Source organism: Alligator sinensis, unplaced genomic scaffold (assembly GCF_000455745.1).
Source record: "Alligator sinensis unplaced genomic scaffold, ASM45574v1 scaffold654_1, whole genome shotgun sequence".
Classification (NCBI taxonomy): Eukaryota; Metazoa; Chordata; order Crocodylia; family Alligatoridae; genus Alligator; species Alligator sinensis.
The window spans coordinates 267,352-282,215 of NW_005843003.1; the positions used below are offsets into that span (position 1 = coordinate 267,352).

The following is a 14,864-nucleotide window of genomic DNA, read 5'->3' on the forward strand; positions in this document are numbered from 1 at the left end:
ATATGCTTGTACAAATCCCCCCCCCCCCCCCACTAATTTGCAATGCAAGACAGGTTTTAACATTCTATCATGCAGTTTGTGGTGCCACAAAGAGGTTTATGGTGCCACAAACCACGCATGTCTGCATTTGGGGACATGGCCTATGATTAGAGTTGTGACTTTGCCAGCTGTATCCAGGTTCAAGCACAGTTCTTCTGTTTAGATAGGATTGTTTAGTTATATATCTGTAAGTGAATCAACTGCTTATCCTACTGTCTTCAGTACAGTTTCATTTTGAAATCATGCTACACAATGAGAAACTATATCCTCTATCCTTGTCTGACAACAGACAGTGGGTGCATCTATATATACAATTAATGTGCCTGAAGGTTACTGCACATTAAAAGAAGGCACAGTAAACAGTGCCCGGGAACGCGTCTACATGTGCACCTGTGTCTCCTAGGAAATTTGCAGGACCAGTTGAGTCAGGACTGCTTCTGCCCTTTGTCCTGCCTAAAGCAGCTAGAGGGAGCTCCAGGGTCCCCTAGTGCCAGCCCCGGGCTGGCAAGAGGGGTGGGGATCAGGCCTGGGCTCCAGGGAGCAGAGGGGAGCTATCTGAGATCTGTCTTAGAACAGCTTCCAGCTGCATGGAGCTTGGGATCACAGCCTGGCTTGGTGGCACTAGCCTGGGACAGTGCTGCATTGCTGAGCTGCAGTAGCACTCTGCAGGCTGGGGACAGAGAGCTTTCCTATCCCCTCAGCCCTGCCGCTGCCCATGCAGCACATGCTCCATTTGATTCTCATTCCACACCCGTACCTGGGAGGAGCCAGGAGCTGAGCAGCACTAGGACCAGGGACAGAGAGCTCCCCTGTTCCCTCAGCAATCCAAGTGAAGAGAGAGCCCAGGGTGCTGCTGCCGCTCAGCCATGGGGCATCACCCTGAGCCAGCACCATCAAGCAGTGCTGTGATTGTGAGCACTACTTTGGAGATGTGGACAGCTTCTCCCTTTCCCCATGTGGCTTCCTGCTGCTTAGGCTGACTGAAAGCAAATTGTTCCCAGGCAGCGTCTACATGGGCGCTACCGCACAATAGTCAATGCAGTTAATCTAGTGCCTGTATTTCTTGATACTACAACCACACATTAGTCTTATTTACTGCACAGTAAGTCCTGTGCACATGTAGATAGTGATGCTTTACTGCATATTAGATTAGTCTAATGTACAGTAAAGCATCTCATGTAGGTATGCCCAGTGTAGGATACCTGATGAGATTTTTCCTAGAATCTTCTGATAAAAGTATGGAGAACACAAATAATATGGTCATCAAATGTTTGTACTGGAACTAATAATACTGGTCATCATTCCTATTATTTGTGACTGTCAGAGGAATGTGTTAACCACACAACGTAACTCAATTATGTAGATGTTTCCTAAATTATAGCTAGGAAGATGCAAACTAGGAAGCTTCACTTTTTCTTTTTTGTTTTCCCTTGTGTTTGAAAAATGAAGTTTTTAATGCGCTACTAGGCCGGGAGTTTCAATTGTGAAAGCCATAGTTCATCGATAAAGAAAATTCCACAAAATATAGGTATAACACAAACCTCCCAAATGTAAATTATAGGATACATGTGGTAGGTTTAATTAACTTTAAAAAAAAAAGATGAACAGGTTTGCTGAAGATAAAAAGATTATTTTCCTATCTAAGTATTAGAAGGGGGAGTGACAAATATAAAAGGAATATAGCAGAGGTGTAGAATGTTCTGTGTTGTGGCAGTTGTGCTGTTGGACCTGATCCTCAGCTGATGTAACTCAGCATATCTCTATTTAAGTCAGTGAAAACTGTGATCATTTATACCAGCTGAGGATTTAGCTAATGTATTAATTAAAACTATTTTTAAAAATAATTTCCTCCCATCTTTCCTCAAATAAGTTACTTGTTAATCAAATACATGAATGAAGTAGCTGAATTTAGCTTGGTAGTTTATGTTGGAGCAATTGAGGTAATTTGTTATGATATAGTGAAACAGTTCTGTGTGACTAGAACTAAAGTATGTTCCTTTTAAATTTGTTCAGCAAACAGGGCACTGTAATCAGTGCATCCTGTGATTCTAGAATGTGAGCACATCTACATGTACAATTAATGCAACACAGTAAGCTCCAGAGCATATCGTGCCAGAGTTTATTGTTCCTGGGCACTGCATTTACATATGCATCCAGCACTGCAGCAGGTTGAGCTGGCTCGGAGCAGCCCCAGCTGGCAGGGGGCCCAGGGCCAGCCTACTAGCCTGGGGCTGCTCCGACCCAGCTCAACATGCTGTGGATGGGCTGGCTGGGGCACAAGGGTGCTCCAGTGTGGGGCTAGCTGACAGGCAGCCCTGGATTGTAGTACCTTCATGCCCCAACAAGCCCTGTCAGCATCTACATGCGTGTTGCAGTGTACTAAATGCTTTTGTAGGATAGTACTTGTGTTCACAATTTTTAACCTAAAGCAGCATTTATTAGTTTACTGTGCCTTAATAGGGTCACACGTGCAGATGCTGAGACTATTGAAGAGCTAATTAGTCAACTGTGCAGTAAACATCTTGTGTAGATGCACCCTGTCCCAGCTTTTTTTGAGTCCAGATAAAATAGAGATTTTTCAGAAAAAAAAACAAACATTCATTTTATGCTCTTGGTTTTCCAAAAATTAAACAAACCCCAAAAAGTTAACGCACCCAGAATATATATTATTTTTCTTCATGTACTTTTTTGTTAATAAGTTCAAATATCAAACTTTTCCAAAAGTACAATTGTACTGAGATTTAAAGAGCAGCTAATATTTAGAAAGTTGGCAAATTTTAAAATACATATATTGCATTTTTTTTTTCTGTGAAGTATGTGTCAGTGCTGCTTGTGATGTGAAAATAAAATCTGTGCCCAGCGTGACGTGACAGTTTTAAATCAAGGATAGCAACATTTTCTTATTTTTTTTTCTTGGTGTTAAAGAGAATTTCTGTCATTGTGGTATCGTTGTTGTAAATTGTGAATTATGCATGAACTGAAAAATATCCCTTTATAGTGCTAGAGAGAAAATAACAGACAGTGCTGTGCTATTTGTTGTGTACTAAATACGTGGAAACAAAATATTCAGCTCATTGCTACCCAGAAAAAGGCCCACCAACGCTGGAATTCTGAGGACCAGCCCACACATTTCACCCTGTGATATTTAGATATACTTATAGTCAGTGCTGTGATATTTTTCCACCACAGCTTTGGGAAATCTGCAAGTTTAGTTGAAGCAATCATGTAATGACTTTTGCATGGTGAAGTGAAGAGCTGCCCCGCACAAGACTGTCAACAGGGAGAGTCAGTGACTCCATGATATGCCAATACCTCCTAAAAGTTCTCTTGCTGTACATCTGCAATGTGGTTTCTTAGTATTTCCCTTTCTCTGTAGAGAAGTCGGCGATTTTTTTTTTTTTTGGGGGGGGGGGGGTGCTGAAAAGGGGACATCTTTCTCACACATTATTTTGGCAAATATGTTCCCTTTTTTTCATCCAGTTTTATGTGGCTGAGCAAGCCGTGGCTCTGCTACTTCTACATCCCTGACTATACTGAATGGAAGTTTCAAGGAAGATCCATCATACCAACTTTCTTTGATGTTGACTTGAACCCTATTAATTTGGTAGGATGCATGTCTCGTTGCTTTTTGTTACCCTCCTCTGTTTGTCACAACCACATCTTCTGTCTTGTCTTACACTTATATTGAAAGTTAGTCAAACCAAGGATTGTGTTCTTGTTGTGTTTATTCATGCAGTGCTGCAGAGCTGTGGTCTAAGAGTAAGGCCCCCAAACTACCTGAATACAGCATATTACAAAACCAATATGAACTGTAATGTTATTACCAATAAGTACTATTTAAATCATACTCACTTAACACTTCCTATAGAAAGCTGCTTACTTGTCTGGATCTTTTAGATTTTTTGTTTTTTCACCTGATGACAAAGAGATAATGTTTGTCTTATCTGCTGTCAGAAAGAACTGGAGCTGGATGTTGATATCACAAAGGAATCATGTCACAGAAGAAGCAGTCAAGACTAGGCTTAGAGTTTTTGATGCAGTATGTGAAATAAGCTAGGCATGTCATCGCATCTTTCTGTATCCATAACTGCCTCTCCTCATTTCAGTGTGTTTGTGCCTCTAGCAACCCTCCAACTACTTCCTGGCTGAGTTCTCGGGTATCGGATCCTATTGATTGGAAACATAGACTTTTTTTTTTTTTTTTTTTTTTTTTCAAATACAGGCTTTCCATTGGTACAAGCAAAAATCTTAAAAGGTTGCTTTGGATCTTCAATGCATGTTCTCATGCTCATTGCAGCAACAGAATGGGTAAAATATTCATTCAGACCATTGGCTTGAAGCTACCACATTCTTTTAAACTAGTTTGTCTAGTTATTACACACTGTGGCAATAAGCTACAAACACTCTGTGGGCAGGTATTTGCAGAGAGATTTGCAAGAGGGAAGGATTTCTTAGGGTGATATCTTTTATTGAATCACTGGCATAGCTGGGATATAGTTAGTCCACTAAAAGATATCACCTTAAGAAATCCATGCCTCTTGCGTAATTCCTGAACCATCATGGCTACAATATTACTTTAACACAGGAGTTGTCAACTGAGGGAACACGTATCCCTGGGGGTACTTGGAACGGTCCTACGAGGTACGCACAGGTGGGTGGGGATGAGTGCTGCTGCCTCCCAGGAGCAGGGCTGGGGCAAAGCAAGGGCAGCGGTGCCCTTCTGCAGGGTGGGGAAGCATGCACGCTGCCACACACCAGCCCAGTGAGCTTCCCCACCCCGAGAGGGGAGCTACTGCCCTCACCCCAGCCTGCTGAGCTTCCCCACCCTGTTCTGGCCTTCCTCCTGAGAGGCAGAGGCACTCCATCCCCGTCTCCCTGATCCATGTCTAGCCATGCAGTACTTGCCCTTCCCCCACCATGCTCAGTGTTTGGCCATGCACTCCTCCCCCTCCACTCCCCCGCCCTGTGCTCTGTCTGGCTGCCGGGGGTACTTAGACTAAAAAAGGTTGAAAACCCCTGCTCTAACACTGTCAAAGAGTTGGGCAGAGAGGGAGAATGAAAGAAAATTACTACTAGTGGCATCTCTAAAGTGTATGGTTATTTTTTTTCCACTGAGTACTGTTTAATTTCTTTGATTGTCAAAACTCTCCTTGATGTACAAGGATTCTTTCCTGAAGTATGGATCTGAACCACCTCTCTGGGACTTTCAGTAAAGCACCGGTGCCTTCTGGCAATTTTGATGATTGATCTTGAGGTGTCTATTTTTGCAATTGCATTAAATGCAAAGGAGGAAAACAGCATATTTCCTATAACTGTCACCTTCAATTTGAATGACTATAAATAGCACCAGAGAATGTCATATTTAATTTTTTCAGTGCTCCATTCTGACCCCAGCCTTTTAAATTGTTTTAGAATGTATAACATACCAGGTGACTGCAACAAAAATTAATGTTAACAGTGGTTGTGGGATTAAGGTTAATCTTAATCTAAATTTTAGATGTGGAAAAGTTAGGAAAGTAGCTAAATAAAGGGAAAACTTGAGAGCTTTATTATTATAAAACATTTCATGGTAAATGTATTTTCTGATTGAGTGCTCTTGAGAGCTCTTAAGCACTAAGTCTTTGATTCACTGGAGGATGTTCTGGCCTATGATGTTTAGAATACTGAAAGAACCCTGGCCAATTGCAAATATGCCTTGTGGGGGTCATTTTTTTTAACCTATGCAAAGAGGCTGGCAACTATTTCATATATATTTATGATCCATGCTAGATTTCTACAATAGATGTTCTAGCTTTCTTGAGATCAGGGTATTATAGCTATCAGAACTGTATACTGCATTATTTGGACTAATGTCCTTGTATGTTTACTGTCTCTTGCACTTGGAAAATAACTCTCTTGCCTGTTATTCAATCACTTCTCAAGCCTGTGCCTCCTTGCCCCTCATATAATATATGGGATGAATCTCTTTCTTTATTTGGCAGAAGTTGGCAGCTAATCACAATGAAGAATGTTGCTGTCTTCCAGAACCTATAACTCCTCCCTTCACCTTAAATGTTCATTGGTCCTCCTTAATCTGAGTAGGCTGTTCAGATGGAGACGGCAATATATTATGCTAGTTTTTTAACTGCCAGGTCTCTGTCTTTTAAAGCAGTGTATTTACATTGGATCTTTTTGTCATGGTAGAAAGTTCATCAGAGTATAACTGTTTCTCCAGCCAGGAAAGCCTACTATGAATGTGAAAAGGCATGCATATGAGTAATATAGGCAGTTTGTCTATTTTTATTTTCGCATCAGAGATGTCTGGGTTTGAGATTGCATTAATTTTGTTACATCATAATATTTTAGATGCAAAAGTCCTAGTCTCCTTATGGGGAAAAAATGAATCTTCTTAAGGCAAAGCATTACAGCACAGAAAAATGCCTTCTGATTGGCAGATGGAGAAATGAAGTTGATTTTTGGTTTTGCAAAACCTCCTCAATTGGCTTTTGAATTTTGGAAGAAGTCCTGATGTGAATTTTGGTCTTATTTATCAGAACAACTGTTTCCAAAGCTCCGGATTTAACAGTTCTAACTTATCTCTGACTCTGATTCCACTTGATTTTCAACTGTCCTGCAACTGCCTTCTCTGTTTTCATATGCTCCCTATGCTGAGTATCATAAGCAGCAGTTACCAAGACCTGCTAGGCAGTGTGTATGAGCATTACTTTTCCAAACAAATACATTCAGAATTTTTTCCCTTGGGACAGTGAACAGCATATCAGACCACTAGTGCCCAGCATTTCAGTCTTGTAGGTGCCCAGCCTTTCAGCCCTGAGCAGTGTGAGTTCAGATAACAGCCCTGCATATGCAGCCAGGGCTGCAGGCATGACTCAATGTGTGAAGCTGTCCCAACTGGAGCCCAATCCAATGCATGGGGGTGGCCCAGAGAATGGTCCCAGCCCTATGTGCCAGGCTGGGCCCTGGCTCCTTACGTTGGATAAGGCCCCATGCTAGATCACACCTGTGACCCCAGCCCCATGTCATCTGGCCAGCAGGGTTTAGACATTTCATGATTGGGGAGTGCTGGCAGTGTTAATTGCCTTCATTCTCCTGCCACCAGATTTTCAGACCCATGAGCTAGGGACAGAAATGGCACATAAACTGGTATAAGCAATTGGAATCTGGTTCAGATCTGTAACACAACAGAACTTCAGTACACACAAACTGATTTCAAAATGGCCAAAACTGGTTTAAGATAAACCTGGCTGGGTGTAGTATCAGACTTAACTGATTTAGGTTAAATCGATTTATTGAACTTCTGTCCCAAATCCCTGGATGCTTTGTATCTCCCCTCACAGGTGAGTGGTAGACCAGCCTTGGCCCAAGGTGTCTGATCTAGCTGAGCAGCGAGATGTACTCTAGTGCCCTGTGGCTTCTGACCTGGGCCACTGCAGGCATGTGGCTGCATTTCTGGAATCAAAGGTGATGTTATGGATAAGCCATCCAGGTTTATCTAAAACCAGTTTTGGCCATTTTGAAAGTTTAGACTAACCTGTGAGGATTGAATTGATTCAACCTCAGGCTTTTTGACTGTCTGTACTTAGCCATGGGGAGCTCCATGTGTAAGATGACATGGCTTCATGGATCAGAGGTTGAACACCACTGTGTTATTTTAATTATAAATAATTATAGGAATCTAGGCAAAACAGAAAAGATAGGGATTATTTCACAAAAAAGCAGACAATGAAATGGGCATCAATTTATTATGATTATTTATATCTTGCTGGGATCTTTTGACCCCACCTGACTTCCTGTCCCTTGGGCAGGGGGCTGGACCTGATGATCTTACGAGGTCCCTTCCAGCCCTAATGTCTATGATGAGCCCAATCTTTCAACACCCAGACACATGCTCAGAGTACTCACATGCATAATAGAAGTCAGTATTTGTAGGATCAAGACCTAAAAATGAAAAAGGAAGTTTTAATAATTAAGTAAAATTTAGTCCTGAAATAAAATATATTGTTAGACTGCTAGAATATTATGGGATTACTCCTTAGCAGGGGCCAGGTTTTTCCATTTTCTGCAGAAAAATGAAGCAAAATGTGGATTTTCTCCTTTATAGAAGAACATCCCTGGAAACCGTGGGGTTTCTCCTTGCAGGCTGGCAGAGTTCCCGCCTGCAAGGGGCTGCTTGGGGTAGAGGGGAGTGGGACACGGGAGGTGTCACATGCATGCGTGTATACACACATGCATGTGGCAGACAGGCAGTGTGGTGGAGAGCAGCTCCCTCCCAGTAAGTCTATGCATGCATTGTATAGCAGTTCATAGGTTCAAACAAGAGATCCAACTTGACTTTGATTTGTAGTTATGAGTGCAGATTCCAGGATCTAAAGTCAGGTACTCAGAAATGAGAAATGTATTATTATTGACCACCTTGTAAAGTGTGGTTTATATGATTTGACTAGCAAAATATAGAAGTTCTAGCAGAGGCTGGTATACATTCCTGTTTTCTAGAAAAGAATGCAGTTGCCTTTACCATGAGACACTCTGGGCACTTGCACATATGATGGGGGTTTAATCTCCAAGGTTTTATTATATGCCTCCTAAATTGAAACCATTGTGCACAGAATAAAACCCTGAGAACTAAACCATTTCAATTTTTCTGCCACTTACAGTGAGCGGCCCAACCCCCTGCTTTTATTTGTTGGAGCCAGAGCCTGCCCACAGCCAGCGGGTGGGCTGTCAGTGAGTTGAGCAGCCCCTGAGCTTCAGGGGGACCCTCATCTTTCCCTCCATGGCGGTGGTGCCCCCTGGGGCCATCTTGGTGGGCTGCTAGCAGGTTGGGTGCTGCTGCAGCTTGGCGGCAGCACCTGGCCCAATTCAACTATTCCCCGACCCCAAACTGAGGCAGCACCCGACCCACTAGCAACCTGCCCAGGTGGCCCAGAAGGAACCACCACTGCAGAAGGAAAGACTGGGGCTCCCTGCAGCTCAGGGGTCACTTTGGCCTGCTGGCAGCTTACCCTGTGGTTGTGGAAGAGACGGGTAGGCTCTGCCAGAAAAAAAAAAAAAAAAAAAAAAAAAAAAAAGGATTGGGCCTTTCAGACACCTGCTGAAGGCAAAAGCAATGAAAGGCCCGTTCCTTCTTTTTGACGGAGCCTGGCCACTTCTCTTGCAGCTGGGGGGAGAGCTGATAGCTGCATTGTTGCAATTTGCAACATTGTAAACTAAATACATCTGGATGCAGTTTAATTGGCAATGATGTAAAGTTATTTAAAACTCCCAAAAGTCTTCCACATGTACACTGTGATACCATTAAGCCACACAATGTGACATTTTTGTCACATGTTCATGTTAATGGCATTACATGCACAAGCTCCCTCTTTTTGTCTTCCTCTAATCTCCAGTAACTATAGGGCTTCCCATGTCTGCTACAGATGAAACAGAAAACAGTTTCCTTCAGTACAGAATCCTGATTCATCCCCATAGCACGCCCTACATATGTGTGGAATGAGTGAGGATCCTGTGGAAAAATCAAAATGTAGTCGTGCAATTAAAAACTATAACATAATGTACATATGCAAGAATGGCAAATTAGAGTCATGCTGGCAATTTAATAGTATAATTTCCTAATTTTTGAGTGACTTAATTTTGCAACCTGGTTAAAATACTTTTAACAAAGGGGTGCATTGGGGTGGGAGAGAAGTATTGCCTAGCATTTTAGAAAAACAAATGGGGGGGGGGGGAAAAAAGCCCCAGAATTCTATCACATGACATCATATTGATACCCACATGGGTCATCAACAAAGTGGGAAACTTAAAAGCCACCATGTGAACCTTTGCCATATGAGCTAATAGAGTCACTGACAGCAGTACTGCATTGTCATCATTTATGTGGACCAACACAAGAAGAAAACAGTATACTTTGCCAATGGGTTCCACATATCTTTTCTGATGGTGAAGAAATGGTGACACTTGGAAGCCTCTTTAGGCTCTGGAAGAGTGTTTGAGTTAGTGGACTCAGACTTTTCTGCCTGTTCCCCAAATTGATTCCTGTAGAGCACGCCCACTGAAAATAGAATCTGAAATAAGTTAAGGAAGCTCTCCCAAAGCCTTATGAATTGACCTAATTCGGGTGAATTTTCAGAAGACATCAAAGTGCATATCCCTAAGACAAAGGCTGCCCCAGTCAAATATTAAGCTACCATTCAAAATCATGGAAGTATTAAACCTACTGAAAGACAGTAGTATAAGTAAGGTGGGATGACCAGGTGCTGGGAGTGAGGGATGAAAATAAATGGAAATGAGCCCCTGTGTGTGGCAGCTGTGCAAAAACTGTATGCTTCATTAGCCTTGTTTTTAGGCATGGTTGGACTGTTCAGGTTCAAATTTTCTAGAACAGTTTGGTGTGAGGCAGTGAACTATCCTGGAAAAATTTCAGCCCCGATTAAGATCTAGCAAAATAATAAGAATTGAAAATTTAGTTTTGTGATGGGAGGTGCCAGGCAAATGTAATTACAGGTAGTACCACCAGCTCTGCCATTGATGTGCACTCTTTTTCTTTTTTTCTTACTAAACTTGGGTGGAGATAAACTGCTGATGTATAAATGGAGTGTTACATATTCATTTTCCCTGGCTGTCCAGTTCCTGTTCATTTGCTATAACATCAGCCTTTGCCATATTGTCCATAGGGTATCCCACAGTTCAATAAATTGAAGATTCTAGGTCAGATGTTCACTAATTGTGGTTTTCTATCTGGAGCCCATTGTATAATTAGAAATCTACTTAATGTGGTGGTTAGTGTTAAAGTCAAGCCACTTGATTACTTCACACTTGTTATATAATTGTTATAATTCTTAAATATGCATGCAGAACACTTTACTAACTCCTATTAAATTAATATAATTAAAGTTTAATTTTCATTTGTAACAGTTTCCCAGGCCCTGAAGCAAAAAGCAGTGTGGAAATGTAAAAGTGTTGTAAAAGAAAAGAGATTTAGTTATTTGACTTTGGGGGAAAAATATAGATTAAATGATGTTTAAGAATCTGATCATGCTTTCCATATAATTGAGGAAATAAAAATAATGAACCAAGCAATACTTCTATTCATAGTATCTATTTCAACAGCAGCATCAGCATCTTAGCTGTGTATTTGAGCATGGTCTAGAGGATAAAGTATTGTCTAATGATTTGAGGTCAGGCGATCAAGATCTGTGACCGTTTTGCAGGGCCTGTGACTGATCTGGTATTGAGAACTTTATTTAAATCCTTTCTGTGTATTAGTATCTGCAAAATGGAGAAACCTAGGCTTTGGGATCAATAATGTTTCCAATGTGGCCTTTTCACCTAAGTGTCTCAATGGCTGCAAATAGACATTGTATATATCCTGGGACAAACCATTTTATAGTTTTTGTAGTGTAGTCATGAAGATATCCATGTCCATTGGCCTGGTATAAATTTGAAAATGTTTTCTGATAAAGAGGTAATACCCATTTATGCTGGGATATTGCAAAGTACATCTGTATAGTAATCCCAAGGTTGCATCATTGATTCAGTGGCGGAAAAGCAGCACTGCATTCATCCACTCGGTAAATGCCTATTAGAAGCAATGTGTGTACATGCCAATCCTGGGATATTTTTGTTCCAGGGCAAACACAGACAGAACTTACTCGGGTCCAAATGTAGTAACTGTTTCTAGCCAATGGAAGTAGGGTTTCTTTGAAAATCCAGCCTAGGTGTGAATACAAAATTATTTTGGAAAACTGATCTAAGATCAACCTTAACTCAATAATGTTAGGCTTACACACTGTAAGCCTACTGTGTTACTAGCTACAACATGTGTAGATCAGAAGCTGTAGAAAAAGATGTATGATGTTATACTACATTATTTGGGAAAGGCCATGTGATCATGTAATTCACAATGCATCATAATGCATAGACATAGGACAGAATTGGAAGTGTTCTTCCCACCCTCCTGGAAAGTGCTGCCCCATACTATTTATGAAGTTTGAAAAAGAAAGGCCCAACTTTTACCTTACAAGTTGTGATGAGTTATGTGTAAAAATGTGCACCCTGTGAATAAAATTTTACACAATTGAAAAAATTGTGTACAAAAGACGTAAAATTTACTGCACTGCCAGGCTCCTATTACTTCATGCAGAAAACTCAATGCAGTGAGCATATAAAGATTTCTATTTGAAAGGCATAGAAGATGCCTTGAAGCAAATGGTCATGTGGAAATTAGGAATAGCCTCTATAAATGCATTTTCCCTACCTACTGGCCCAGAAATAAGCACGTGTACTCATACATGCAACTGGGAGTTTATATAGGATGCTAGGTTGCCCATATTGCAACACTGCAAGGAAAATGACATGATATATTTTGTTGCATTTAATGTCCCTCTTCTTCAGTTGGTGATAATCTAATAATGTCTTTCTGACACCTTGGCATTATAGATCTGTTTCGACTGATTAGCATTAACATGCTTCCTTTTTCTTCCACGACCAAATGTTCTTCAGTGATGTATTTATATCATGTTATTGAGTTTAATATTATGTCATCCCAAAACACTTCTACTCTTCTGTGATCTTATTGATGTATTATGCTGTGTTTTCCCTCTGACTTGCATTTCCATTTTAGTTTGACATTATGTAGTTTTCCTTGTAGATACCCATGGCAAGGACAGTATCCTGATTGTGACATTCAAGTGAGCAGTAAATTATGAAAAATAAGTAGTGAAAAATTTACAATCTAAGAATAGAAATTTTAAAAAAATCTCTGTGCAACTTCCTAAACTTATTTTTGTGAAAAATATTTTAATTTCCAAACTACCTTTTTTAAATTAGCTTAATTTACATCTTAAATGTCTTAATTTCCAAACTAGCTTATTTTCCTCTCTCTTAATTTAAAAAAAAAAACAAACAAAAACAAACTTCCTCTCCCAACTTTTTATATTCTGTAGCAAATTGTTGAGGGGCATATGTAAGTACAAGGGAAGTGCATGCGTGTAACTTTAATAAAATGGGAAGGTTTGGAGACTGCATTCCTGGAACAGTTAGGGGATGACGTTTAGCTGATGTAAACCACAGTTGTTACATTTCTATTGACCTCATTTTTACACAAGTTGAGGATCTCTCTCCCTATACTTGGATCCTAAGAAATAAGTAGGCCCAATTTATAGAAAAGAGTGGGAGATCTGACTGACTGAGTAAAGACTTTGCCAGTGGTGTTCCTGGGAGCTTTGGGTGCACAAGTTAGTTAGGATGAGGTCTGTGGATGAAATTCAACTCTTTGCAAGTGTCTGTGCTCCACTTGAGTCTCATCTGAGCTCTAAGTTGAAACCTTTAAGTGGAAAATTCCATAGAGCTCTGGTGCTGGTCCTCTGCACTTTAAGGGTCAAATTCTATTACCCTCCATGTGCCCAAATAGCAGTTTTCCAGTCACATAAGTAGCATTTTTGGCACGTACTGTTTTTGATTCTATTCCCTGTGTTGGGTAGATGCGTAAGTGTTCACATGGCTACTGAGCATATGCCATAAGATACACCCTAACCAGGGAACTATGAGGCTACATACATATGTACCCAGCCTAAGTTGTGAAAAAACAAGCAGGAGGAGACAGAGGAGAAGGAGGAGGAAGGCCTTTCTATATTTTAACCCCAATAAGGCTAGGGGCAGAAGTTACATATAAACTGATTGACGTGATCAGAAACTGGTTCAGATTTGTAACACAACAGAAGTTCAGTGCACTTTAAGCCATTTTGAAAGTGGTTTAACTAGTTTAGGATAAACCTGGCTGGATGTATTATCAGGCTGAACTGGTTTAGGTTAAACCGGTTTATGGAACTTCTGGCCGAGACCCCTTCCAGGTTAGTGTACTTACCCAGGAAGCAGGATGCGTAGGGTAGCAGGGTACAAAAATTAGGCCTACGTGGATAAGTCCTTGTTTTTTTTTTTTCTCCTACTTTTCTCTTTTCCAAGTGATTTTTGGACAAGCAAGGTACCCTTATTCTGGGCTGACAGTTGATTTGTTACATGTGATCTCATTGAGATATTTAGCTCTAAAAATGCAGTTTATATTTTGAATGCTACATCTTCTTGTGTAACAAGCCATGATAATGGCATTGCTATAGTACATTTGCTTAGTGATTAATAATGGTTCTTATATATTTTATTTTATGAATTAATCTGGAATTTATTTAGTGTCAAGTTCCACATTCAGAGGGGCCTCAAATCTGTATCTGACAACAGAATCAGAGAGAGTATTTTTAAATTCATTATATATTTCATAAAAGCCTACATATTTCTTGTAATGACTTGCATTACTGGTGTAGTTATTCTGGAACCCTGCTTCAAAAAAAAATTATTTTAGAGTGACATGCTGTGGAAGAAATCAAACTTTGTGTTGTGGTTGTATCAGAATTGATAGAGCTATCTTGATTTATTTAGACCTATACAAGTGATCACAGGGCAGGTTCTCAAAGGAACTCTGAACTCTATAAGTTTACAAGCATATTTATACTTTAGACAGCGAGAAAAGATGCATGGTTCAGACAGAACAACCTTGAAGAAACAGGAAGAAGTTGCTCATTCGTTTGTCACACATAGGCAGTTCGCTTATTTAGCAAACACATTGTGTTTTGGGAACAGCTATCAGTTTCTGGTTCCCGGAAAGGAGGAGGTTAACATCTGCACACAGAGATTAATATATCAAGACAAAACAAGGCATGAAGGTTTTTCTTTATCTTAGAACATTTTGAAACACATAGCATCAACATCTTTTTCTCTTTTCTTTCTCTCTCTTTGTCTCTCTTCTTAGTCAAGTAAGAGACCTGGTTTAAACTTAT

The 14,864-nt window shown here is 40.5% G+C and overlaps 1 long non-coding RNA gene across 2 annotated transcripts in view; it reads left to right on the forward strand.

Moving 5' to 3' along the window:
- LOC112548208 overlaps nt 1-14,864 on the forward strand; it is a 316,083-nt gene that overhangs the window by 201,790 nt on the left and 99,429 nt on the right. Inside the window, exon 2 of one of the 2 annotated variants that reach the window (XR_003092009.1) lies at nt 3,520-3,643. The exons of the other annotated variant lie outside the window; for it this stretch is intronic. This is a non-coding gene — a long non-coding RNA (uncharacterized LOC112548208). The remainder of the gene's footprint in view (nt 1-3,519; nt 3,644-14,864) is intronic. 2 annotated transcript variants of the gene reach the window in all.